We start from the raw sequence: 25,392 nt of genomic DNA, 5'->3' as shown, positions 1-25,392 counted from the left end.
AGAGGCAATGAATGTAAACTGAAGCAAGGGAAAAGGAAAAAAAACCCATTCATAGTAAAGATGATCAAAACCCAAAACAGGTTGCCTAGAAAGACTGAGGAATAGTCACTCCTGAAAATATTCAGAACAAGCAGACAAGGTCCAGAGTATCCCATGTACCTTCAAAGCCATCCCTATTGCAAGCAGGCAGTAAGACAGATCAATTCCAGATGACACAGAAATGGTATGGAATAAGGGACGGCATTAGGTCTGCCTGGGATGGAATTAGTTTTTTTCAGGGCAGCCCTTATGGTGTTCTGGTTTTTATTTGTGACTGAAATGGTGTTGGTAACACACCAGTGTTCCACCTATTGCTGAACTGTGCCAGTACAGTCAGTCAGCCAAGGGTAAGCTAGAGGCTGAGCGAGGACACGAGCAGGACAGCTGTCACATGCAGACCATATCATATGAAGTCATGCTCAGATATAAAAGCTCAGGCAAAGGAGGAAAGAGGGGGAACAATCATGGTTATGGCACTCACAAAGCATGCAGAGACCCTGCTTCCCAGGAAGCAGTTGGACACCTGCCCGACTACACAAATTAGTCAATTATTTTTTTAATTTTTATTTTGCCTTGCGTAAGTGTCGTGCTTTTGCTTTTCCTAAACTATCACTATCTCATCTTTCTATTTCCTCCCACAGAAGATGGGAGTGAACAAGATGCTGGGGTAGAGTTTGGCTGTTGGATGCCCTTCAACTTGAATGATTCCATATTTCTTCTTATGTGTTTCTCATATATACTACAGGTGTCAAAAAGCACTTCATAATGCTGTGAGAAAGAAGCTGTTAAAATTTTGGACTGTCCCAAATTTTCTCAAGGTTTGTTTGGCTTCTTTTGTCTTTTTTTATGTGAAACTATGACATATTAATAGTGAAAACTATGACAAATTCAGTATTGGCTAATATCCCAGGAGAGCCACAGATCAACTGCTAGAAGTCAAGAATAATCTATACATTTATCTTCCTATCTCTTCCATCAATATTCACTCAAAAGTGAAAGAGAGAAACAGTCCTTAGGAAGATGGAGCAAAACTGAGAATAATGATTAGATGACACACCATACCCCAAGTTTCTACGTGGGTATGTGTGAATTCTGACATATTTAAAAAATTTAAAGCATTTTTACTGTTGTGGGAGTTCATGGAAGATAGCTGAGCAACTGTTGTAAAATAAAAACTGAAATAAAAAAAGTTGTCAGATGCATTGGATTTGCTATCCTCCCAAGGAAGAAAAAAAAGCTCAAGGCAAGTAATTGAAGAATAAGCCATTAAGATAAATCACAAGGTTTGATGGTTAAGATGAAGGGAATATTTTGTTTTGTTTTGGTTTTTTTTTGTTTGTTTGTTTTTTTTTGTTTAGATTGGGAGAATTGTGGTGACTCTTTTCCCCTATTAGTTATTTACAGCCAACCACCTATTTTATCTCATGCAGGGGTGAAAACAAGGGTGTACAGTGTCTCATTGGCTCTAAAAAGCCTAATGAGCTGTTACAAATGCCTCAGACAGTTCTCTCAGACCTAGAATAGGATGTGTGAAAACTAAAAAAAAACTTTAACAAGCATGTTTATTTTACAGAGTTTGACAGACATGCTGCGTTCACATTTGTGAGCTGCAGAAGGTTTGAAAGAATAGGCAGCAATGGACAACACAGGTACATTTACTTAATTTAAAACATTCTCCAGACAGGCTTTTGGGGGCTCTTGGATTATAAAACTTCTGTCCAACAGACCACCATATGCTATCAACATTATGATCTAATTTTATAGCAGGAAAATGCTGCTTATCAACACCTGACAGCCTTGCTCACAGACATCTGCAGAAAATCAAATGCTTGCAGATTTGCATTGCCACATGTAGCTTTTAAGACGAATCACAAATAGAAATTCAGAAAAAAATTTACCTGCATCAATAAAGTGGGTCCTTTTTTCATTATTGTTGATACTGCTATTATTAGATTTGCTCTTCTGGACAAAACACTTGACAAAACCAACCTAAGCTTTGTCTGCTTGATACAGAAAAATGAAACATGAATTAAAAATCCTAAATTCCATTAATGTTAATATCTACCAGGACCCAGTTAACAGATGCCAAGGTATGTTAGTCAGAATGAACGTGACAAATGAGTAATATTACAATGGATTACATATGGTATTCAGCTTTTCAAATTAAAAAGTGTACTGTGACACTATCAGGTTATTTTTATAGAGGGCAGTTGGAGTAGGTTATATTCCTGACTATGAAATCTAAAATAAGCAAAGTAAGAATGGGTCACCTTAAGAATTAACATGTTTAAAGAGAAATATAATGCATGAAAAGAAAATTACTGTGCTCTAGACACTAGTGTGCTCTAGATTGTGATATCAATCCATGTTCTCCCTTACTTTAGCATTTTGATCAGGTTTTTTTGAGTTTATGCACTGATATAAACTGTAAATATTATGTAACAGCTCTCTCTTGATTTTGTATTTGTCATAATACTGAAGGGAAAAACTTTTAATAACCTCTTTAAGTTTTACTTATTTTTTTATAGGGAGTTATACATGGTTGGTTGTGTTCCGTTTGAGGGATGGGGCTTGTGGGAATTTTTGGGTTGTTTTTTTGTTTGCTTGTTGTTTGGGCTTTTCTGGTTGTTCTTTTTACTGACTCAGCAAGACCAGGAAAAGGAGGAACAGGAAAGGAAAAGGAGGAACTAAAATTCAGTGAACCAACAGGTGAGAGTCTGTATATCACCTGTCACAGTGAAATGACGACCCCGTGCCAATAAAAGACTTGTGCCTCAGAAAAAGACACACAAATAGAGATGGATGCAAGAGTAAGCAGTAATGTGTTGGACAGGTTTAGTGATGTGACTTTGTTCTCCTACATAGCTCAGAACTTGAGTTCACTCACACTTTTTGTCAAGTCTTTCAAAATGGCTCAAATTTGCTGCCCTACTTAAAAATTAGAAAAAAAACAAACCCAAACCCTACCACACCTGTCCCGGCAACAAATAGTTTCTGAAAAAGACAATTATAGACTTTATTTCATTAGTAGGTGGTTCTAGCAATGCTCATGACAGAGATCAAATTAAATTCTCAACTAGTATGTGACTTGAGCCCTCAAAATCCTTAACTCCTTCAGCAACTATTGAGATTTGGTTAAATATGGAGGTCTATTAATGAACATCACAGATGAGCAGGCATTCTCTGCCATTTCCACTATCCAGATGTGCTTAAGTAGTACACAATAAACCATTCATAAACAGATTTAACTAAGAAAAAAAAAAAGGGGAATGCTTTTTTCCTTAAAAAAGAAAAAATAGGGACTCCCTTTCCCTAAAAGAAACCCTTTAATTTTTACTTTTTCAGCCCCTCCAATTTCACGTGTGCTTTGTGAGAATACTCCATTAAGACTGAAGAGTTCTTCCTTCCTAGACTGATCTTCCTAGTTATACAAAGACCAAAATACACCAACCATTTGTAGATGAAGGGCTGTAATTTCTGCATGTCAGATATAATAACAGAGTCTAGAGATTCACTACCTTTTCTCTCATTAATGAGCAAACTCTCGGAAAGCCAAAACCACAGAAAAGCAAGATAATGTAATAGGCATTTCAATTATTCAGGCAACTACACAGGGTCATTTTCCATGAAAGATTTCAGGAACCAAAATTTATTTTTAACATTAAGTTAGGTACATATTAAAAGTCATGCTCTCTTCTCTTTTTCTATCATGCCTTTTAAAAGGTAATGGGAAATACGACAGAAATAATAAAAAAAGGAAAACAAAATATTTCCAACTTTCACCTTGTCTAGCCTTCTTTCGTGCTTCTCTTAGGAGACTCCCTGCAGCCATCAAAGATTTTCCAAAATATACCTCTTTCTTCTCTGGACTAAGCATGCCATCCAGATGTATGCTTTAGAACAGACTCACTACTTGGAAGGATACAATACACAAAACATTCCTAAGCAGAGTTTGGATGTTTTTAGAGAGTAAGCCTGTTTTAGCTTTCATATTAGTTCTTATGTCAAATCTGGGAGTAAGGGAGTAGATAGGGGTGAATGTGTCAAAATATAAACCTCCAGATTTCATTCAGCCCAACCAATTAAAATACCAGTAAAAAAGGCACAACAAAATGGAAGAGCTTTCTATGAAGGTGAAAAAGAGACAGTTAAGTTCCACACTCCAGTTTCATTTCTAAATATTTCACGTGAAAATGTGTGAAGTCAGAAAAACTTTACTTAAGTGGAACTAAACAAAGATGACAGTCTTCTCTTGCCACAAGGAAAAGGTTCAAGCAGAACTATTTCTAGGCTAACTCTTAAAATAAGGAAGCACACCAGTGTCCTAGTGGCAGCCCAAATCAGTGGGAGGGGGCATGGCCAAGACACTGTGTAATTCAATGCCATCTTATCTTATGGCAAGGGGCAAGGGAAAGGGAAGACGGAGGGTTTCTACCAGGAGCAAGCACGGTGCAGTGTCGCCAAAAAGGTCTCAGCTGTCAGTGAGGTGAGCCTCTGGTCACATAAAACATGTTCACCAAAACATGACCTTACATGACCACAGCTGGCAGCACCCCACCCCAACCACTCCACCCACCACGCTTGCTTCCAACTGGAATCCATGCCTTTCCTTCCCTTTCCCCACCCGTAACTACAAATGTAGGATAGTATCGAATAACACAATGTTTTGGCCATGCCCACTCCCAGTGATCTGGATGACAACTAGGACAAAAACATACAAATATGACAATAGGGGCACAAGATGGCAAGAGTTTGCATGATGGGAGAACTTCATATCCCACTCTGCAGCTAAAAGCTCTCTCTCTTCTCAATGGAATTTGCATATCAAAAATGTCTCAATGAGAAACCAAAACCACAGAAATTCAGACATTTTCATGGTCAGGTATTTATGAGCATCATTACAGGATGATTCTTAAGACAATAATTAAGTGATGTAGGGAAGGTACTTTTATTTGCATGAGATCCTTCAGGAACAAGTAAGGAAATGTACTACACAGTACTTTGGGAAAGAATTAGAAGAGGACAGGTCTTGTTATCCTATCCTTTATAGGTGGCTGCAATAAAGACTTCAGAATCAAGGCTTCTATATTGATTTTAAATTAATGTAGAAAATATCAAGATTGCCCATTCTCCTACAAGCATTCAGCTGGCTTCTTTGGAAGTAAGGAATTTGACACCACAGAAAAACAAACCAGATTATATCTTCATTGGGCCCTTAATAGCCCAAACATAGTGTTTGAAAACTATAGATTCATTATATTTATGTGAACACTAAGCCATGTACAAGTAACCTTTCAAAAAAGACTCTTTACACTGAAGTATAAAGAACCTTTGGAATGTATCAAAAAGGAGAAAGGAAGCCAATTCACATGATAGATTTTAAGAGTAGGAGAGCTAGTAAATGCCAGTGAACAAAATCTCATTGTAGATAGAGCTTTCTTCATTCACTCAAGTACAATTCAACACTTACAGAGTATAATTATAGGAATTCTCTCACTTTGGATTAGAAATGCACAGATGCACAAGCAAACATATTTTTATGCAAGATGCTTTCCTGCATCATGCACCTAAAAAAAAAAAAAGAAGACTGTAGGATCTGAAGATTTTCCTTTATTCTTTGATCCTAAAAGAAGTTTTTTTGCAACCATCAAAGAAATACTATATAATTATAAGTGCAGGACAATACAATGAGAAAACAAAACAAAACAAAAGAATCCATAGATATTCCCTATCTCGATTGCTACAAATAACATTTCCTTAGACCATCTGTTCCTCTTTAGGTATAAAAGCTTCTAAAACAGATTAGGATATTAAACAATCCTCCTACAGAAAAGTTTCCTGTTGCTAAGAAACAGGAAGTAAAATCATATAGCCAAGGTCAGCTATTACTGAATTGATTCAGGCTGATAACATTTTTGACCCAAATTGACATATTTCCTAAGGAATCAAATACACTGTTTGTTTAGGCTGGACTATTTCCATATTGTGCTTAGATTTTTTACATTTGCATGGAGATGATGAGTAAAAGTATAATGGTGTTCAGTGAACAGTGACAGCAATGCTGCTTTGGTTAGGCAAATCAGCAGGGAATTAAGAGTACATGTTCTTGAACAGTTCAAAAATTCATCACATTTTGTATAACCTTTCATTTCTGACAGCTTTTTCATTACACAGACTTTAGTTCTAGGTTTAAGTCAAAGGTCAAGGCTTCTAACAGACCACTTCTTCCAAGAGGCAAATTAAAGACAAGAGTTTCACTTCTACAAGCATGAAATAAGGCATTATTCTCTTGCTACTCCCAGCTCATTGATTCAGCTGCTCTCCCCCTTAAATATTAAGAAATCCAAACCATCTCTATACTGCATGGCCTCCAGTTGTGTAACTTCAAAAAGAACACACAGAACAAGCCACAGGTTTGCTACATAAACATGGAGGAAAAGAAATCTTAAACACTGAGTAACCCAGTATCATTATCTATGAAGTTTAATGAACTATGATTTTTTTTTCCAAAATGCCAAAATAAGACATCATCATTATTTTAAAGACTTCAAAGAGAACAAGATAAGGGAATTTTGGAGGTTTGTTTTAAAAGTAATGTTCTTCCCTAGCAAAGATGTAGAGACACATGGAAGCAATCAGGAACTTTGCTGCTTCTCCTTATACTCTCCCTACAGGTGTGCATAGCTCTCATCGAGTAGCACATCCAAGAATTCCACCCCCCCCCTTCACTCTAGAGAGGTAATTACACTACATACAAGGCCCTGAAAACAACATGGTTCCAGGCACAAAAAGTACTGTGTTACAGTCTACTAACATTAAAAAAAGATCCAAACCGAACATGTAAACTGCAATACATCCTACAAATAACCTAAATAAAACTGCTAGGCAGTTAAGCCAGTCTGTTCCCTACGCAGTGTTTCCCACTGGTTTGCTGTGTACTCTCCGACATACACTGACTACAACGCGTGTTCAAGCACAGAACTACAAATGTTTATCTTGATGCCTACATTTCTCAGTCTGAAAAGGCAGTTCCCAAAATTACAGCACATACCACATTTGTGGCTCTTGCAAAATACCTCTTGCTTACCAAGCTTGTACCTGGCATAACTGCCTGAACTCTATAAAAAAAGGACAAGAGGCACCAGGCACCAGCTACCAAGTCCTCAGTATTGGAGGACTGTCTTTCTTCTATTGGACTTTCTAGGTTTCTTCTCAACTGGTAACAATAAGCTACAGACCTACATAGCTTCTAGGAGCCATTGTGGGGTGGGTCCTCCACACCAGAACCTCACTTATCTCAGTCTCCGTAAATCTTAAGCCAGGCTGTTTTCCTTAATTTGTCAGGCAGGTAGGAAAAGTAGTAGCATACATAATACGTTTTCACTGACAAATTATCAGCTCTTTGAGACAGCAGGCATCCTTGGTGTTGGCGTAAGCATTGCTCAATCTTACTCCTGACAATGGTGTCCTCTGAGCTGCATGTTTTAAGAGCTAATCTTCATTATCACAGGCTTTTCTTTTAACCCTTCTGTTGTTTCTGGTGGTTAAAGACACCATTTCTACTTCATTCATACCAACCCTAATATTTCTATTACAGCTCTCTAGAAAAGATTAACAAAGTTAAGCCAAGTCATCACAAACGGCTGCAATTGTCATTCCGGGAAATCACAGCAAAGAAGCCAAAAGCTGATGAGTATCAAAAGATCTGGACAACACTCTCAGGTGCATGGTGTGATTCTTGGGGGTGTCTTGCGCAGCTTTGTTTAAATTCTGTTTTCTAAATGTCCATCTGCAAAGACCATTCCCCATTATCCAGTAAATCACAGGTTTTAGTCTTTCATAATGACAAGGTACCAAATGGGAAGGTTTCCAAGGGATAATTAAATACCAAAATACAGCATCTTTATGGATAACAGCTTACATTTTTCTTCATAAAGGAAAATTTTTCTTCATAATACTTTTACTTCCTGCCTTTACAGCATTTGTCTCCTCTGTCTTGATTTTGGCCATGGACCAGAGAGCACACCATGTGCTCAGAACTTTCCACAACACCAATACAGATATGCAGCTATAGAATCCTCTTCCATAAAGAAAATGGTTCTGGCACATATTCCAATAGCTAAGAAGCTTCACAATTAATGCTTTCCACTGAGAACTCAAGTTCTCAACAAATATAATTCTCTACTATACAGTACATAAACTAACAAAATTAGGAAAGATGACCCACTATGAAGGAAGATGTTTTCTAAGCCAAAGTAACTGGAGAAAGATTAAATAGAAAATGAAGGCACAAGTAGGTACATCTCAATGAACATCAAATTGATTCCAAAATCCTCTCATAAGCAAATACATGCTGATGTGCAGAAAGTGGATTAGACCACTTCTAGTTAGGCCTTTCAAAAAAAATTTAAGTTAACCATTTGTAATTACCTTCATTACAAGGTAGGTGTCAATCAAACAATTTCCAACCTAAACATAAAACTATTCAAGGCATTCTTTTTGTTACAGAACATTCCCTAAAGGGGAATCAAGCAGTATTTCCAGGCAGAAATGCCCACAACTGCCAAATGTTTTGCGACCTGAAATGGCCTCTGTTATTTCCAAGTATTTGCAGTACCTGGCAGTTCTGAAATCCTTATAACATTTGTCACAGAACAAAACACAAAGCCCAAGCTTAAAATGTGGACTGAAAGCCAGAGAAAATGGCTTGATTTCTAACAGTCTGATTTTTATGCCAAAAATAAGCAGTCACTTAGTTCAACTTTAACACTGTCAAAACCAAATCCTGCTTAACATTTTAATAATGAGAGCTGTGGCAGAATATTCACTTTCTAGCATCCCAAAGTTCAAGATAGGAAACATTCAAATCATGTCCTGTAAGAAGCATGGTGCTTGTGCCTGTTTATTCCAGACTCAAAGCTGAGGTAGATGCTTGTCTGGTGAGGATGCTACATTTCTCCACCAAGAGAAAGAGTAACCACTTATAGCACCAACTGAGACTTGTACCCTCCTATGGAGCATGACACCCTTGCCCCAGTTTGTTACCTGCTATCCTATAATTTCTGTTGTACATGGTACTGATACAGTAGCTGTTTGACAGAAGGGATAACTGTCACCTAATTGAACAAAAATGGAACACATGGTCTTTGTTGCTTCAGCATTAAAAAAAAAAAAATTATCCACCATGAAGTTATTTTACATTTCTTGCCTGTGAGAAAGACCAACCCTCCCAGGACTAGTTGAGAACAACTACTTTCATTTTGCCAAGGAAAGAAAAAATTATGTTCATGTTCACCAATGTGCCCAGTATAAATGAAGATAATTTGTAGGTTTATTTGTAATCCCACACCTACTGCTTAAAAGTAGATTTCTCAAGGGTGTCTATCTGGATATTTAATTCTTTGGATTCATTCAACTCATATGACTATTCAGATTTTGAGGGCCCTCTGCAGTCTTCTCCTCATTGGCTGTGTGTTTGAGCAGTTCAACTTACAAAGAAATAGGTATGTGTTGTGGGAAAGCTGTAGAAACAGCATTCACTTCTAACTCCAGGTACCTCATCTCATCTCATTCCAGACACAAGCACAGAGGATAGGCTCTGCCACTGTCACAGACTGAACAAACTTGATAACCATTTAAAATGCAAAAAATGGAAGTGTAGCAACTGTGTTTGACAAGGAACCCTCACCCCTGCAAGGCAAATGTTGCATTTAATTGCTATCTGATTTTATACTTGAAAGATGCATCTTTTCACTCAGATAAAGTCCTTGCTGGAACAGATATAGTCAAAAATATTTTGATACGCCTGTCTACTCCTAGATTTCTACAGCTGGGAGAAAAATTCCAGCAGTTAAACCAGTGATATTTCTGATCACAGCAATAGCTGAGGTTTACCTCAGTTTAGCACATGCCTCTCCATTACACAAAAGACATCTGCATAGACAAGTACACACAAACTGCTACAGAACCATCAGTAGCTGTGTTTCATCTAATCAGGCCTGTGAAAAAGAACCAACAAATTACTGTAAGTCATGCTTACAGTAACAGAGCATTATATAGCTTCTGGACTTAAGGCAGAGCACAGACAGCTCTGAACACAGGGAGGAGGACAATGTGTTAAACTAGCCAGGTATTAAAATAAGGTAGAGATCTGAAAGATGTGACCTTGTTAAGAGAATGCACTCTTGGATGTTAAACTATAAATCTGCATTTCTTCACTGGTTTCTGTTCCTCTTACTTCTCCTCCCTACCTCCATTCTTCTTTTTTCTCTGCAAGCCTTATGATTCGTCAAGTTTTTCTAGGGGTTGTTTGTTGTTTGGTTGAGGGTTTTTTAAGTCCTAGAAGAATTAATAGGATGAGAAAACAGCTTTCTGGGAGCTCTACCCAGGATGTTTCCTTGGCCATGAATAACTAACTGGTTTTGAAAACAGCATTGCTCTATTTCAGTTGCTGAGCAGGTGGTCCGTTAAATCTTAAAAGTTATGTCTGTTAGTTAAGTGTTCATGTAAATATTTCATTAAGCTTCCCGGCTTATAATAAGCATCACTTAACACTATTTTATGCAACACACGCTGCAGAAATCATCCTACCAAGGGGAGAAAAAAGATGCATGAGATGCAAAGAATAATTGCAGTTGCGGGGGGGGGATGGCAATATCAAAGGGAAAAAAGAACATGAATTCTAAATTAAATGTGCCTGATTAGGGAAGATACATCTTGCTTCATCTCATAGCCTAGGCAAATTAGCTCACATTATCCCTATATTCTCTTTCTTATACTCTCATTCAATTATTTTCAAAAATCTTCCCTAAAAAAATTACTTTATAAGTAGCTTAAGAAAGTCCAGGATATGTTTTTCCACAACACCTTACCATAAATTAATTTATTTCTATAACATACTTTGTCATCACAAAAAATTATTAATCTCTTTGCGTTGCAAAGCAATGAAGATAAAAGGCCTTAACCATAAGCAACTTTTAGCTGTTGAGATGTTAACAGTCACTCCATTTGAATTTTTGTGAAGCTGAGGGATCCCATCAAGTTCACTGCTGCTCTCCTAGAATACTACCACTTAAACACTACCAGAAGTTGCCTGCTTTCTCTGTCAATTTTGCAAGCCATCATGTTTTATTTCCTGGCATTCCCCCCTTGGCAAGTGATTTAAATCATCCCTAGATGCAAATAACACACAGGATATTAATTATACTTTGAACAGCATTTTTAATCCCATTTTTATTTTTTTAGCATTCCGAAAGGAAACCTTTCCCTCAGAATTTTAATGATCATTTAAGGAGACATTCTAAGATGTCTCTTATTTTATTTGTTCCTTCATGAAACACAGAAACTATCCTATTATTAGCCTAAAAAGCAACACGGCCTGTCACAATTCTTACTAGTTTGTCAGCACAGAAGAGTGTAATTCACTGGTCTTGCTATAACAAAGTTTTCTACACTTCAATGGTATTATTGTAGAGATGGTGAAGCAAAAAGCTGTAATTTAGAGATCCAAAATAGGCTTCAATTCTTATTTACCTGAAGGTGAAATGGAAAAGTAATATTTGGCAAAAAAAAAAAAAAAAATCTGTTTTTCTGTTTCCAGTGAAGCATCTGCATTCTCTCTGTGCATTGAAAGTAATGCAGCAAGAACTGTGACTTTGTGCAATTCCTGGCTTGCACAAGGAATTGCAGCCACCTTAAACCATGAAGTACCATTATGGAACTGCACAGCCAACACAGCAGTAAAGCATGGACAAACTTCCAGCTCTGGGATGACTGTTACAAGGGAATAACAGCAAAACTCGTACAGCTGCAGTCCTACACAGACCACAATAGCACAGAGTAAAGCAGAAAGGGAACTGGAGTAAGCTTTGCACTACTCCCCAGCAATATTTAAGTAGGAAGATAGGTCTGAGGCTAAATCGTTATAGGTGAGAACAGAATTCTCTTTTATGAACCTGCTAAACCAAAAGGTACTTATTGTAATATAACATCATTTCCTGAATAATACTGAACGTTACTAAATATAATCAGGATACCTGGCTCAGAAATGTCTCCAGACACTAGCAGATAGAGCTGACACAGTCTCAACAGCAAGCAAGCACTAAAAGGCCTTTAGTGATTGCCAGAAGCAATTATCCAATTCTTCTACAGATTAGATCCTGATTTCCAGATTGGGCAGAAAAGGAGAGAATGACACAACAAAAATATACATCTTCAAACTTAAAAATAAATAAATAAATAAAATATAAAAAAAATTAAAAATACTAATAAAAATAAATAAAATCTAAAAAAAAAAAAAGCTCCAGCTTCAAACAGGACCTATGTGGGTAAAGAAGCCATAAGCCATATAAGCCATATATCCAGGGTAATATTTAGCTGCCTAACTACAAAAAACACTTTCCCCCATTGTGTATTCAGCATGCACTATAAAATGAGGTTAGAGCTCTACAGATAAAAATGTTACACAGCTCTGATTTATCCTCAGCACATCACAATTCTGAGCAATGGTTCTGTGGAAAGAGGACAGAAAAGTATGGAAAAAGGTATTATATGCAGCTGTAATACATACTCACAGACACCAAAGAATCCTGCAGAATAACTGGGGTCTGCTGTAATAGCCAAAGTGGGGAACTGTGCCAAGGTGTTACTACCCCTGTGATCAAGAACTCAAATCAATTGGACATTTTGTCTACACTGCTGTCACACTAGCAGCTTGACCTGGCTTCAGTTGGGCACTCTTGCCTGTCTGCCTTAACATCTCAAATCACAGAAACAGTGTTGTTCTTCTTAACTAGCTCCTTGTCATCCTCTCTCATTAGTATCCTCGTCCGAATCACATCCTACAGATTAATTCTTATTTTAGCTTTTAGCACGTCACTTTTCTAGCCTAGACTCTGAATATTACCTCTCCATTGTACAATCTGACTTCTCAGGTTTCAAGCATTCATCTCTTCAGGTTTGTTCCCTTCCAGATCATTTTCTCCTCTTTGTTTTGCTTCCTCAGGACTTTTACTTCTAAGCAGCTTTCTCTCCCAGAGCTCCTGGGCAGCAGGCAGTGTCAGTTTGCCTGTTCACATCCTCATCTCCCACAGCCTGAATGACTCACATTTGTGATTTCAGAGTAATCCTCTTTTGGCCCAGCCATTAAATGTTACAGAAGCTTCAGTCAATAAAGTCTAGGTCTTCCTAGCACAAAAACAGGTGTTTTTGAGGTCTACTATTTTCCACAAGCAAATAAATCTTCTGAGGAACGGGAGAAAATCGTTCCTTGGACAAGAATCAATCTATTTTATTTCAAGGCCCCTACACAGAAGTATCAGAGTCTGTGAGTTTGCAAAAGCATTTGACAGTTATCTTCTGTCCGCCAGCTCAGCTCTCTAACCTTGCTGAAACCTTCAAAATTTCTACTCAAAAGGCTGGCAGACATCACAGAGAGAGTTTAAAGCCCAGTAAAAGTGGAACAATGACCAATGTCATATATCAAGAAGAGCTTACTTTAAATAGATTATTAGAGTAAAAGAAGGTATTCATAATTTATCACATCACACTCCTCAACTATCATTTCAACTATCTATTTCAGAACTTTTATCAAAGAAAACTCCTTTCTAGCTTTTTTAGCTATTTAAAATTTCTACATGCTTAAATCACCTGAATAGAGGAAATACTGTTATGTCCAAATTGTTTTCACTTTGTTGTAGTTGTTGAAACTGGTTATTTCTGTTTGAAAAACCTTTCTCCATACCACCATGGAGAGAGACACACACACATGCTGTCAAATAGACTTTTGTGGTATTGGTGCATTCACTTTTTTTGAACATTGTTTTAGGAAAATACTACAGAAAATAGTGCCCATGCTCCATGAATTCAGTTTCTTGCTATGACAGGCATCTCATTATGTTTATGGAACCTTCTTCAGAAATTTCTTAGACATTATTTTAATGCAGTAAGACATGGCTTGATATAAAATTCCTTCAACTGGGAGGTTATTCTGTTGATTAGAAAGCCTACTCCAGTTTCTGGAATAAATTTATACACATGGTTATCTGCTCTCCTAACAGCATTGTCTTATTCCAAGTAATACTTTCCTTGTGATTATCTCCACACACCTACAGAGTACTTACTCTATAAAATTCATCTTGCCAAAGAAGTCAAGCTTCCAAATAATGACATGGTACAAGTCAAAAAAGGTTGTACAGTGTATTTTGTTTCATAAAAACAAAATTTACCTTATTTAGAGTTTAGCAAAGAAAACAGCTATATAAGCACAGCTGAGGCAAAGGGGCCTTTGATTTGTCACATTTCCTTATAGTACCACTCTCCTTGATAAACTCCTAATACCTTTTTCTAATATTCTTTTACCATTATGCACAGAAATATCCCTTCCTACAAAAGCAGTTTAGGAACTTGATTAACACTGACGTCAAAACCATAATCCTGCAGTTCCTTGGATTAGTTTTTGCCCCTTTAAAGAAAAAAGCACACTTCCCTGTTAATGCCTAATTAGCTAGACACCTCACTTCACAGCCAATCTGCATTCAAGCTGCATGTTAATTTCCATTTCCATACTTCTATTCCTTTTCCTGTAGGCAACGGGACTCACTTGGTATAAAACATAGCACTCAATTAAGTTTTTAGACAAACCTAGACTTTTAGTGTTTCCCATTCCCACTCTTGGAAACATCTCTGATGAACTTTGTGCTCCTGTCCCCAATATTCTTTGCAGGGTCTAACTCAGCTTGACAGTTTCTCTGTGCAGGGTCCTGTCTTCAGTCCTAAGGCACCAAAAAAATCCAGTTGTAATGATGAACACAATCATTCTTTCATGAATTCAAGTGTATCTTAACGGCAGCTTTTCAGAACACACATATGTTTAATCGTGGTTTAAAAAGAAGTAATTACAGACTATAGTAAAGTACAGACTTTAGAAGTCATCTAAGCTCTGAAAGGCATATACCGAAATGCCGGTGGCAATTCTGGGAAAAAAAATTAGTTCTATTCCATTAGGTACCACATCACTACAAGCAATCAAAAGCACTCCCTCAGTTTTTGTTTTGTAATAATTACCATTACCTGGATTCCTCACAGATGTTTAAGTAGTGTTGTAACCTGTGCTGTAGCTTATTGCTACTAACTAGTCCTTTAGCTGAACAATATACCCTTTCAAGTTTTAAAACAAAAATTTAACTTGACTAGATTTCGCAGGTCATACATTATATTTTGCATTCCACAGCATAAAGCCAAATAAGGAGGCAAGAAGCATGAACTTTATAACAATTACATATTTTTCATTCCTACATATTGTTTAACAAAGAATCTTCATCACAATTTTACTCTTTGAAATTCCCATAGCAAATAAAGACGGTTTTATACAGTTAAGACTATATGAGAAAAGCTCATTTGCACCCCAACAACGGAGCACAGAGAGACAGTGGCAAGTGAGGAAGCACAAATTATACTTTGCCCATCTTCTTCCAGGCCCACTAGAAGAACAATCAGCCCACTAAGGGGTTCTCTCTGTGAGGCCAGAGGACCACAGGGCTGCAGAATGACACAAATTAGGGGACAGAAAAGTATGGAAAAAGGCACGGACCCAAATTAAGGGATTTGAAGGAAGTGAGGGAGGCCCCATCCAGACTCTTCTCAGGGCTGTCCCAAGGAGGACCTCAGTCACACTGCTCAGTTCTGAAACCCATCACAAGTGCTCACAGATGTGAGATGTACTATGGGATGTAAGGGAGGGGCATTTGGGGATTGCACAGGACTTGCTATGAGACCTTTATAGGGAAAACCAAATGCAAGAATGGATTTACAGGATTTGGGAAAGAACAAGCATGAGGTAACGGAGGAGTAAATGGATTAAAAGTTGCATGCAAATGTTTTGGTGGTTGGTTCAACTGCCTGGTTGTGCACTGCCCTGATCAGCTTAGCCTGTCCTATGTGCTTATTAAACCCTTTCCAGCTCTTTTCTGGGTGAGTGGCTCTGCTCACTCTGCATGCATGCACAGGGTGCAGAGTGCAGCAACTTGTGACTGCCAACCACCAGAGAGACTGGGGCGAGTGACTGAAAGTGCCAGCCTGAGCTGGGCCATGGGAACACCTGTCTGAAGTGCAGCATGTGGAGCAGGTGTGGGAGCACATTCATTGTGTCAGTGTACTGGCAGGATGTGTTCTGCCTGGCTGCTGGCTGGAACTGGGAGCGTCACCATTCTCAGCCTGCACAACCGGCCTGACATTTTCCCTTAGAACAAGGGAAGAAAAGAGTTCTGAAAATTTCAACACAGCACATGTTTAAAACAAAATTTTCTTTTCCTGTTCCACACACAGTGATCATCATCCTTCATTCCATATCTCAATTCTATTCATTTTTCCACTCTGGTAATTTCACCCACTTATATTAATCTTCTCTTATCATAAATATTTTCTCTCCACTTCTAACCCATACAATCACAGAGTTTAGCAGCTTGTTTTCCTTTAGTTTGCTTAGATCTTTCTCCATTTCCAAAAACCTTACCTCTGTCTTCCCCTCCACAATTTTTTTTTACTCTTCCTCTTTAAATTTCTCAACCACCCTTTCAGTAGGGATAAAATCTGCCCCTTTCACATTCTGTCACTTCTCTTCAGCATTCTTTCCGCTTGCCAAAACTCCTTCTTTGTAACATTGCCTTCCACTCTCTTTCAAAGCAAAACTCATTTATTTGAAGTCCTCTTGTTCATAGTTAAATAAAACACAGCTATTTTCAAACACTTACAGACTGAACAGGGTTTGCATTAGAACTTTTTCACAGGAGGACAGAATACAATCAGCAGACTATTACTACGAATGCTGCTCAAAAGGCACAAAAAAAGGGGAAAAAGTTACTCACAAAGCGCAAGGGACTGTCCATGTAACAAACTTACCAAGAAAACACTCAGTTTATCTATATCCTGTTTCCTCCTCCCCTCTGTGAGGTTCCAGAAGAACAGAAAATGATAGAATTTAATTTCTCAGGCTTTGCTCTACCTTAAGTTGCCCACCTTACCAACTTCAGCATATCCTAATAAAATGGCAGAGTTGAATTCAGTTCTTCACTCTAGCAAGAGTTTATCAAAGAGCTTTTATCTTTTTGATGCATTTTTCCTCCAGTGGACAGTCAGTCCCTTCCCCCCAGCTCCACAGAATACTGCATCCCACTGGCTGTGAAGACCAGCATTCGAGAAGCCTGTGGAGGTGGAATTAATTTGGCCTTTTTGCAGGTATGTCATCTTCCAGCCAACCCTCCATATCATCTCTTAGGACTTCCACTAACCAAAGGCACTGATGTTACTGTTTGATTTTTAAGGAGGTACTACAAAAACAAGGAAATTTCACAGTAAACATTTTCACTCCTCTAGAGTTATGTTTATCAACTTTATGGAAAAGCATCTGTCTCCACAAAAACCCATCAGCTGGCTCTTTAATGGCCATGTACCCACACAGAGAGCCAGCACAATTTGATACTGTTGTTACATACATAAATTTTCTACAAGACACTGAAATTATTAGTACTCACCAGAGAAACAACTCAGTAGCATCGGCTGACCTGTGCTTGGCTGCACTTGGCAGACAGACCTTAAAGAGATCACACCACTGTGAGGAGATAGTGGACATCTTTTGAAGTCAGCACTCAGAAGCCGTGCTTTAGGTTTCTCTTCAAAGAAGCAGCACACACCCTCTGAGCCTAAAGCAGCAATGAGGTAAAGTAGCACATTTTTCACCACAGGCCAGGAGAGCAACGTGCCTGCATTCATAGATTACGCAGCAAGGACTGATGCCAGTTTCACGTACTAGAAATGTTGAAGCACAAGGTCTTCCCTTGGGAACCACAATCATCCCTTTCTGATGATGACCCAAGACCAGGGAAGCATGATTAGATTTCATCCTGTTACACACTGCTTTGTGCTAGCATGCAGAACTTTCACTCTTCAGCCTGCCTCTGAGCAAGGGTTTTTCCTTATTTCCTTACTCCAGTGAATGGCTCCCTTTGTACTCAGCCAACCCCAAAAATCAGAGATCTGGAGCTCAGCCCATGTCCTTTTGCTACAGAAAAAGGTACCAACTCACAGTTTCCAGCAATACACCAGGATTAATGCTGCATTCCATGTTATTCTCCCAGTCTCCTTTCGTCACATGTCCTACAATGTCTTACATCAAACAAAACTTTGAGCACACAGATTCACAGAATATCCTGAGTTGGAAGGGACCCATAGGGATCAACAAGTCCAATTTCTGTCTCCGCACAGGACACCCCAAGAGTAACACCATGTGCCTAAGAGCCCTGGCAGGCTTGGTGCTGTGACCGATTTTCTGGGAAGCTTATTCCAGTGTCCAACCACCATCTGGGTGAAAAAAATCTTCTCGTAATATCCAACCTAAACCTCCCCGACACAGCTGTAAGCCATTCCTTCAGGTCCTGTCACTGTTCACCAAAGAGAAGAGATCAATGCCTGACCCTCACTCTGCTTTCTATATTGAGGAAGTTTTAGAAAGTATGTAACACATGCACACTCCTGTCCTGGCAGAAGATAGCTCCAAAAGTTCGCTTCCCCACTGGCTAGAGATCTTATGATAGTCCCTATTTTGTTACTACTTTATGTCATGCCAAAATTTTGTCCCTTAGGTTAGGTATGTATTTAACTTGGTTCATGTTATATCAGTTTAACCTCTGAACCTATGTATTAATAACTGACTTCCACTTTGAACTTTTCCTCTATGCTAAACAAGTCCCTTTGTTCCTTAACATCATTGGTACTTTTTTTTTTTTTCCACCTGGAAAAGACTTCAGAGAAGACAACCTTGGGGAAGGGAGAGAGAAACCTATCTTCTATGAGACCCACAGTCATCAAGCCATCACAGCGTAAACTACACTCCATGGAGGCCAAGGAAGCTCCTCCCATGACAGCAAATATGGCCTGGCCTCCCCTCATTGTGCATTTGTTTGGAATGTCTTCTCTGCTTTAGAGACCTAACAGGCAGAAACTGGAAAACTGGGATTAGCAAGCTACTGATGTCAAAAACATTTTCACTCAATAAGCCAGCATAACCAAAATAACTCTGACAAGCACAAAAGCTGCCCCCTGCATTTCCTCACTGGCAGACCTAACTATACAATGCCACAATGATTACATTTCCACAGGTTCTTGAAGAACTTGGTGCCATTTCCCTTCTCCAGCAAGTCCCCCCCTAGAGCTGTGTAACACAGCGTGAAATAAAAAAAATAATGTAATACAAGGGAGGAGTTAATTGTAATACTTCTAAAGATGTGAAAAAATAGAGAAACTGTTCCTATAAGAAAAACAGAAATCCTTACAGGAAATCAGTCAGTGACCATTACCTTGTTTAAAGAACTTCATTTTGCAATGAAGATAAATAGGCAAGGACAAATGTTGTTCCAAATTGCAAATGAAACAAGCCTCTGGTTTTCAGACTGGGACACTCTCTTGCTGAATAGCTTAGAAGTAATTAAATGTCTCAGTGTTCTAAAGTAGTTTTTGAAATACACTGCCCACTATTTTGATACAATCAAATTGAACATAACATTTTTTTGCAGACACCACATTCGACATTTAATTTTGTCTACCTGAAAGTCAACTTGGAGGTACAAATGGACCAAACTTGGATTTCAGTTGCTGGTGGGCAACTGCAGAAACATTCCCAGTACATCATACCCTTCTTGACCTTCCAGACTTCAGTTATATATTTTATTCTTCTGAAATCTGAGAGTTTGGATTACCATTCTTTGTCAACAAAGCACAACCATGCTGCTACCAATGGAACAAAGTCAACTTGGTATCATGCAGTTTGCCTTTGCAAAAATGCACTCTGTTGTGACTAAGATGAAGTTCTACCTCACCCCAAAGCATAAAGGGTTCAGCCAAGCCAGTACAGCCTAACAGCTAACAAGCTGAGGTTTCCCACTGTGCTGTACTTCCCACCACTTCCCCAAAGCAGACATGCTCTCATGCCAGAGAGACAGGTATAGATGGGTCAGTTCTGGAAGTCATTCTTGTGAAGAAATCTGGTAACGGACAAGCAAACTTAACGGGGCAAAATCCAGGCAGGAACACTAGAACTCCTCCTAACCACAAGGTACTAGGAAAGCTTTTAACCCACTCCTCATGAAAAAGCATTCATTTTATAAGATTATGAAAGAGCCAAAAATATATTATCATCTTCACTGCAAAATTAGAAACTTTGTTTTCTAATAGTCATCTAGTCTGAAATTAACTTTACAGCCATCCACAGCTCAGCATTGTGAAAGCCTCTCACAATACAGTACAAGACCTATCTTGTACACCTGTCCTAAAACCAACAGGACAGCACTGTGGCAATACAGTCACTCAAAGCACCTTTAGTGCCTCTGCATCCCAAAAATCATTCCATGGAAGAAAAGTTATAAGCTATATGGAAATACCCAACGGAGCAGTGAAATTACACTGAATAATGCAATATTATCAAACTCTCTACTGTTTCTAAACCATGAAACTCCAATCTATGAGATTTAAGTTTTAGTGCATGCCTGGTTGTCAATGAATTGGGGGGGGGGAAGGCATTGAACCACCAAAATGGCACAGAAAACAACTTAAAGTTAGCTTACTACTCATTATTGCTTTAACTGTATCATTAAGTCTACTTTTTAAATAGGTGTTTATCCCTCTTTCCTGAAGAATCTGATATAAATTGCTGTAATATCACACACTTGCCTGGAACAAAATCCCCTTTTCAATTACCAGTGAATTGGAAAAATACCACCCAGCAGAAGAGAGATCTTTTTTCTGGCCTGTGATCACTCTGTTCACTTCAAAGAAATGCACCTCATTAACCCTGATAATTAACAAGGTTATTCTCATCACATTAAAGGTTTAAGTTCCTCTATTAAGTCATTATTTGAATTTGCACTGCTATTAAGATGATGAGACTATTCTGGATTTAATTTCATATAACAAGATGCTTCTCTTTACAGATCCTAACTTTTTTTTCAAGTCAAAGCATATAATTTCATTGTCTTGTATGCTACACTGAATCATAGAATGAGTTAGGTTGGAAGAGACATGGATCCTCTAGTTCCAATCCCATGCCATGGGCAGGGGACAACTACCACATCTACTGGATTAAGAAATGTATTGCACACATACAAAACCATTCCAAACAAAATCAAAACTGAAAAACTAGAAGGGGTAAGGCAGCAATGCAAATAGGCAGCAAAAACAGCAAACGGGCATCTGGCAGCAGCATGGCTGCGGCAGCAGAAACCAGAGAGAACTGAAAAGGAAGAAGAGGACCAAAATTACAAGGAGATGCATACGGCCTGGGAAAAGACTACCAGCAGATGCATCTACTCCTAGCTGGACCATTCCAGTAAGACTCCACAGACTAAAGAGACACTTCCAATTTCCATGATGACCCTCACCACGGCAGAGGGTTTTAAACTAGATGATCCATAAGATCCCTTCTGACCCAAATCATTCCATGATTCCATACTTCCATGTAACAATATATGTTTGGGGCATTTTGCTCTTAGGTCCTATGGACAACTGTCTAGCCAGTAAGGTCTTCTAAATATCTATTAAATGCTTTAAATTTTGCACATAGGTATTCCAAGTATGTAAACTTGCTTCTCCCACAAGAGAAAAGCCAGTTGTCTAAGCCAGACAGTTATTCTGAGAATATTAAAACTGCAGCAGCCACATATCAACATCCCAGATGAAATATAAAGACATAGATGATGGTTTACCTCATTATCCATGCTGGCATCATATTAGTTCATGTGCCCAGTAGTTAACAAACATATAGAAAATCATAGTATGGAAAAATTAGCCACAGTTACTTAGAGATTTGACTACATAGGTTTAAATGGCAGCATACCTGACACCAGAGCAGATGCAGGGCATACCTGCACCTTGAATGCAAATATCTAGTGATGGCAAATTAACACTGTAATAAATGGATTTGATTCGTGCCGAATAAGTTGTACTATTATCAATAATTTGGGAAAATAATTGGAAAAGTATATGTGATTAGTGTTATGAAGCAGATGGGTTTCTTCAAGAATACATGGGGAAAGCAGGATGCAGGAGTTGGATTCGGCCTTAGGAATGGAAGAAGTCAGGAACTGACTCCCAAATCAAAATCAACTGAAGTTAGAAGAAAACTCCCAGAGCAGGATCAACCTTGAATATGAATAAAATTGGGACCATTCCAGATAGGGAACCTAAAATAGTGGTCTTACCTATGAAATAATGAGGCTCAATTGGAACATAATTCATCAAGCTCAATGTGCATGCACAACCTGCCAGGTCATTCAGAGGACAGTGAGGAAGACCTTCAGCCTTCCTCCAAGAAGACCCCCAAAGAGACCAGAAGACCCCCTAGCAACAATGGGAGCATGCACAATGCAGTAGAGTGACGTAGATTTCAAGAATTGAAAATGGGAGGAGATTTACAGGAACTATTGATGAATATGTATTAGCATACAGTATAAAAGCTGTGTTTGGATCCTTTGTCTTTTGTACGGGTGGCAGGGTGCAAAGCCCTTCCTGTACCCCGACTGATCCGTTTTGCTTATGCTGTATCTGAACCACTGCCAAACAACTTTTTGTAACCACTTCATTATAGCTAATTGTATTATTATTATTTTATACCCCAATTAAAAATTGCTGCTAAATTTCAATCCTGTGATTTATGAAATTGGACATATGGGACCCCATTCATAACAACACCAAAGGTTTTGCAAGGAAGTTTTTTTGCATAGAATTCAATCCCTGTGAAATAATAGTAACAGCAATATCCTTTAAATGTCAGAAAAGACAAGAGAACTTTCTGCCATAACATGAGCATTATCACAGTGCTGACTCGGTCAAATACTGAAAGCAAACAAGTTCATAGAGTTAAAGTCAAGGTCAGCTGTCAGTCTACAGGGGAGTTTCAAGCACTGCGAGTTTGCCCCATTCGTGTGCCTTAAAAGGGTGTCATTCATTTAGCTTTGCATTTTCCAGGACTTAGTTTTTTGCACTTTAAAGAACCAATTGCTAAATCTTGTCACAAGTGCTTAGCAGTGTACAACAAACATTAAACTCTTCCCATAAAGAATGTCAAGAGTGATGTGAAATACTCAGAATAAAGATACTGGAAGTCTTATCAGCATAACAACTCCCTCAGGAATTACCAATTTGCAAATCTCTCAAACCCCTAACAGGGTTTTAAAATGTTGTCTAAAATATAGCAGTGTACTCATGTATGAGCCATATATTGCCCCCCTTTTTTCTTTTAAGCCTAATGTAAGTAACTGTTCCTCAGCAGAATGAAGTCTGAAGTATACACATGAGATTAATAGAGAACATAATGGAGGATGATATTTAACCACCATGACAGCTTTATATAAGTCTGAATAAGACTTCTGGTCAATAATATTAGACAGCAGCAGAGTTTTCACCATTACACGAATCACCAAAGAGAGCCCTGTACATGGTTGGAGCACTGCGAAATCCACCTGAGTGCCCAGCGGTTATCCACTTTATCCACATGTTTGTTAGTTAGCACATTCGAGTTTTCCTTCTCAAATTGCGATTTTCCTATTGAAAGCAATGACCCTTGAACAACAAACATGTGAGTTTCATTGCCATTAGTCAGTTTACTTCCTCACTCTAATATAAGATAATCGTCTCATCCCCCACACTCTAGAGAATCAGGGACAGAACCCCAAACAGAAGTGTTTGTTTTTCAACATGAAGTACAAAGATCTTAAAATTACTCATTTTTTCCCTTTTTTTTTTAAACAAACATTGAAAATAACCAGAATGGCTTTGGCATTGCTTTAATCAGTTTAAACTGAAAGACAGGAACTCTAATTAAAATCGGGAACTCTAGCTGTAAGAAACAGCTAATTAGCTCCCAACTTTTTAATGAAGTACTGTGGCAGAGTACATATTAGCTGATCAGTATTAAAAAGGAAATGCTTTGCAAGATAAGCTCATTCTCTCAGGTACAACATCAGTTCGTCTACTTACTTCAGTCCCTGCACTATCAGAGGGATTTAAGAAAACACACAACAGTAACTATCAGATTTACACATCTCCATACACACTAAGATAAATGAACTTTGCAGTATTTCGGACTGAGAAGGAAAAACACGAGACAGTTCATTACCTTTCTGCTAGGCAATGAAGACAATTTAAATTGCATTAAAGCATAAGACCGTGTTTCCTTCTTTTCAATTAATTCCTGTCCACAACTTGCAAATACAAGAAAGAAGAAGACGGGAAAGAAGTGAGAGAAGGCATTTGACGCTTGTGCTCTTAAAATGCATGGATAGAGGAAAAGTGAGAACTGCCAGATTTAGAGGAACCTTTTCCAGATAGTCTCAGCAAGATATGCATGCCGACAGCAGTGGGAACATGAATAACTTCGTTCACATTTCCACAGCTTCTACTGTCGCGTTTTGTAAGGACTGGTACTTCTATCCACCTTCCCACACACGTAGCATCAACTAAACAAGAAATTACTTAAAACATGATTACAAACAAAGACCAAGTTCGCCTGCGCACGCACGCCAGGGTTTTCTAACCTGGGTTCCCTCTTGTCGCGACATGCCACACTTACTCGGAAATCCCTGATCTTTAAGCGGCATTTAGGGTGGTGCCAAGTGAAGGAGGGTGTGAAATCGCCCCGGAGAGACCGGGGTAGCCGGGGCCGCTGCTGTCCAAGCGCCAGCCCGACGGAGCGGACGGGAACCTTCAGCCGGTGCCCGCACCCGGCACCGGCCGAGGGGACGGCGGCAGCAGCGCCAGCCCGCGGGGGTGCCCTGATGCACTTCTCCCGCGAAAATCCCCAAAACAACAAGAACACCAAAAAAATCAACAAACCAACCAACCGAACAACCAAACCAAATCCGCACTCCTCCCCACCGGAAAAAAAAAGAAATTAAAAAAAAAAACAAAAAAAAGGCAGCACCCGTCCCCGCCAGGACCCCTCAGGTGCCGAGCCGCCCCCTCGCTCTCACCAGTGTCCGGGCGAGCCCGGGTGCCGCAGGGAGCCGCCTGCCGGGCCGGCGGGTCCGGCCGCGCCCCCCGCCCCATCCCGCGCCCTCCCGGCGCGGCACCGCCGCCGCGCCACGCCCCCGACACGCCCCATGACGTCACCCCGCGGCCCCGCCCCGCCGCGCGGGCAGCGCGGGGCGCGCGGGCGGCGGCGGCGCTGCCCCCCCGGAGCCGGTCCGGCCGCGGCGGAACCGCAGCGGAGCCGCAGCGTGCGGGGCAGCCGCGCCGTCAGAGCGTGTCACACCCGAGCATTCGCACCCTCCCCTCCGCCCCTCTTCCCCGCTTTCTGCTCTCCCGTAAATA

The 25,392-nt window shown here is 39.4% G+C and overlaps 1 protein-coding gene across 2 annotated transcripts in view; it reads right to left on the bottom strand.

Annotated features, from left to right (window-relative positions):
* MARCHF1 (membrane associated ring-CH-type finger 1) overlaps positions 1-25,113 on the bottom strand; it is a 225,569-nt gene extending 200,456 nt beyond the window's left edge. For both annotated transcript variants that reach the window (XM_053941549.1, XM_053941550.1), the window contains exon 1: positions 25,053-25,113. The gene's annotated coding sequence lies outside the window, so the exon portion shown is untranslated. The remainder of the gene's footprint in view (positions 1-25,052) is intronic.
* Between the last annotated feature and the right edge of the window lie 279 nt (positions 25,114-25,392).

This window comes from Vidua chalybeata, chromosome 4, assembly GCF_026979565.1.
Source record: "Vidua chalybeata isolate OUT-0048 chromosome 4, bVidCha1 merged haplotype, whole genome shotgun sequence".
In the NCBI taxonomy this organism is placed as follows: domain Eukaryota; kingdom Metazoa; phylum Chordata; class Aves; order Passeriformes; family Viduidae; genus Vidua; species Vidua chalybeata.
This window is presented reverse-complemented; position numbering and strand designations above follow the sequence as displayed.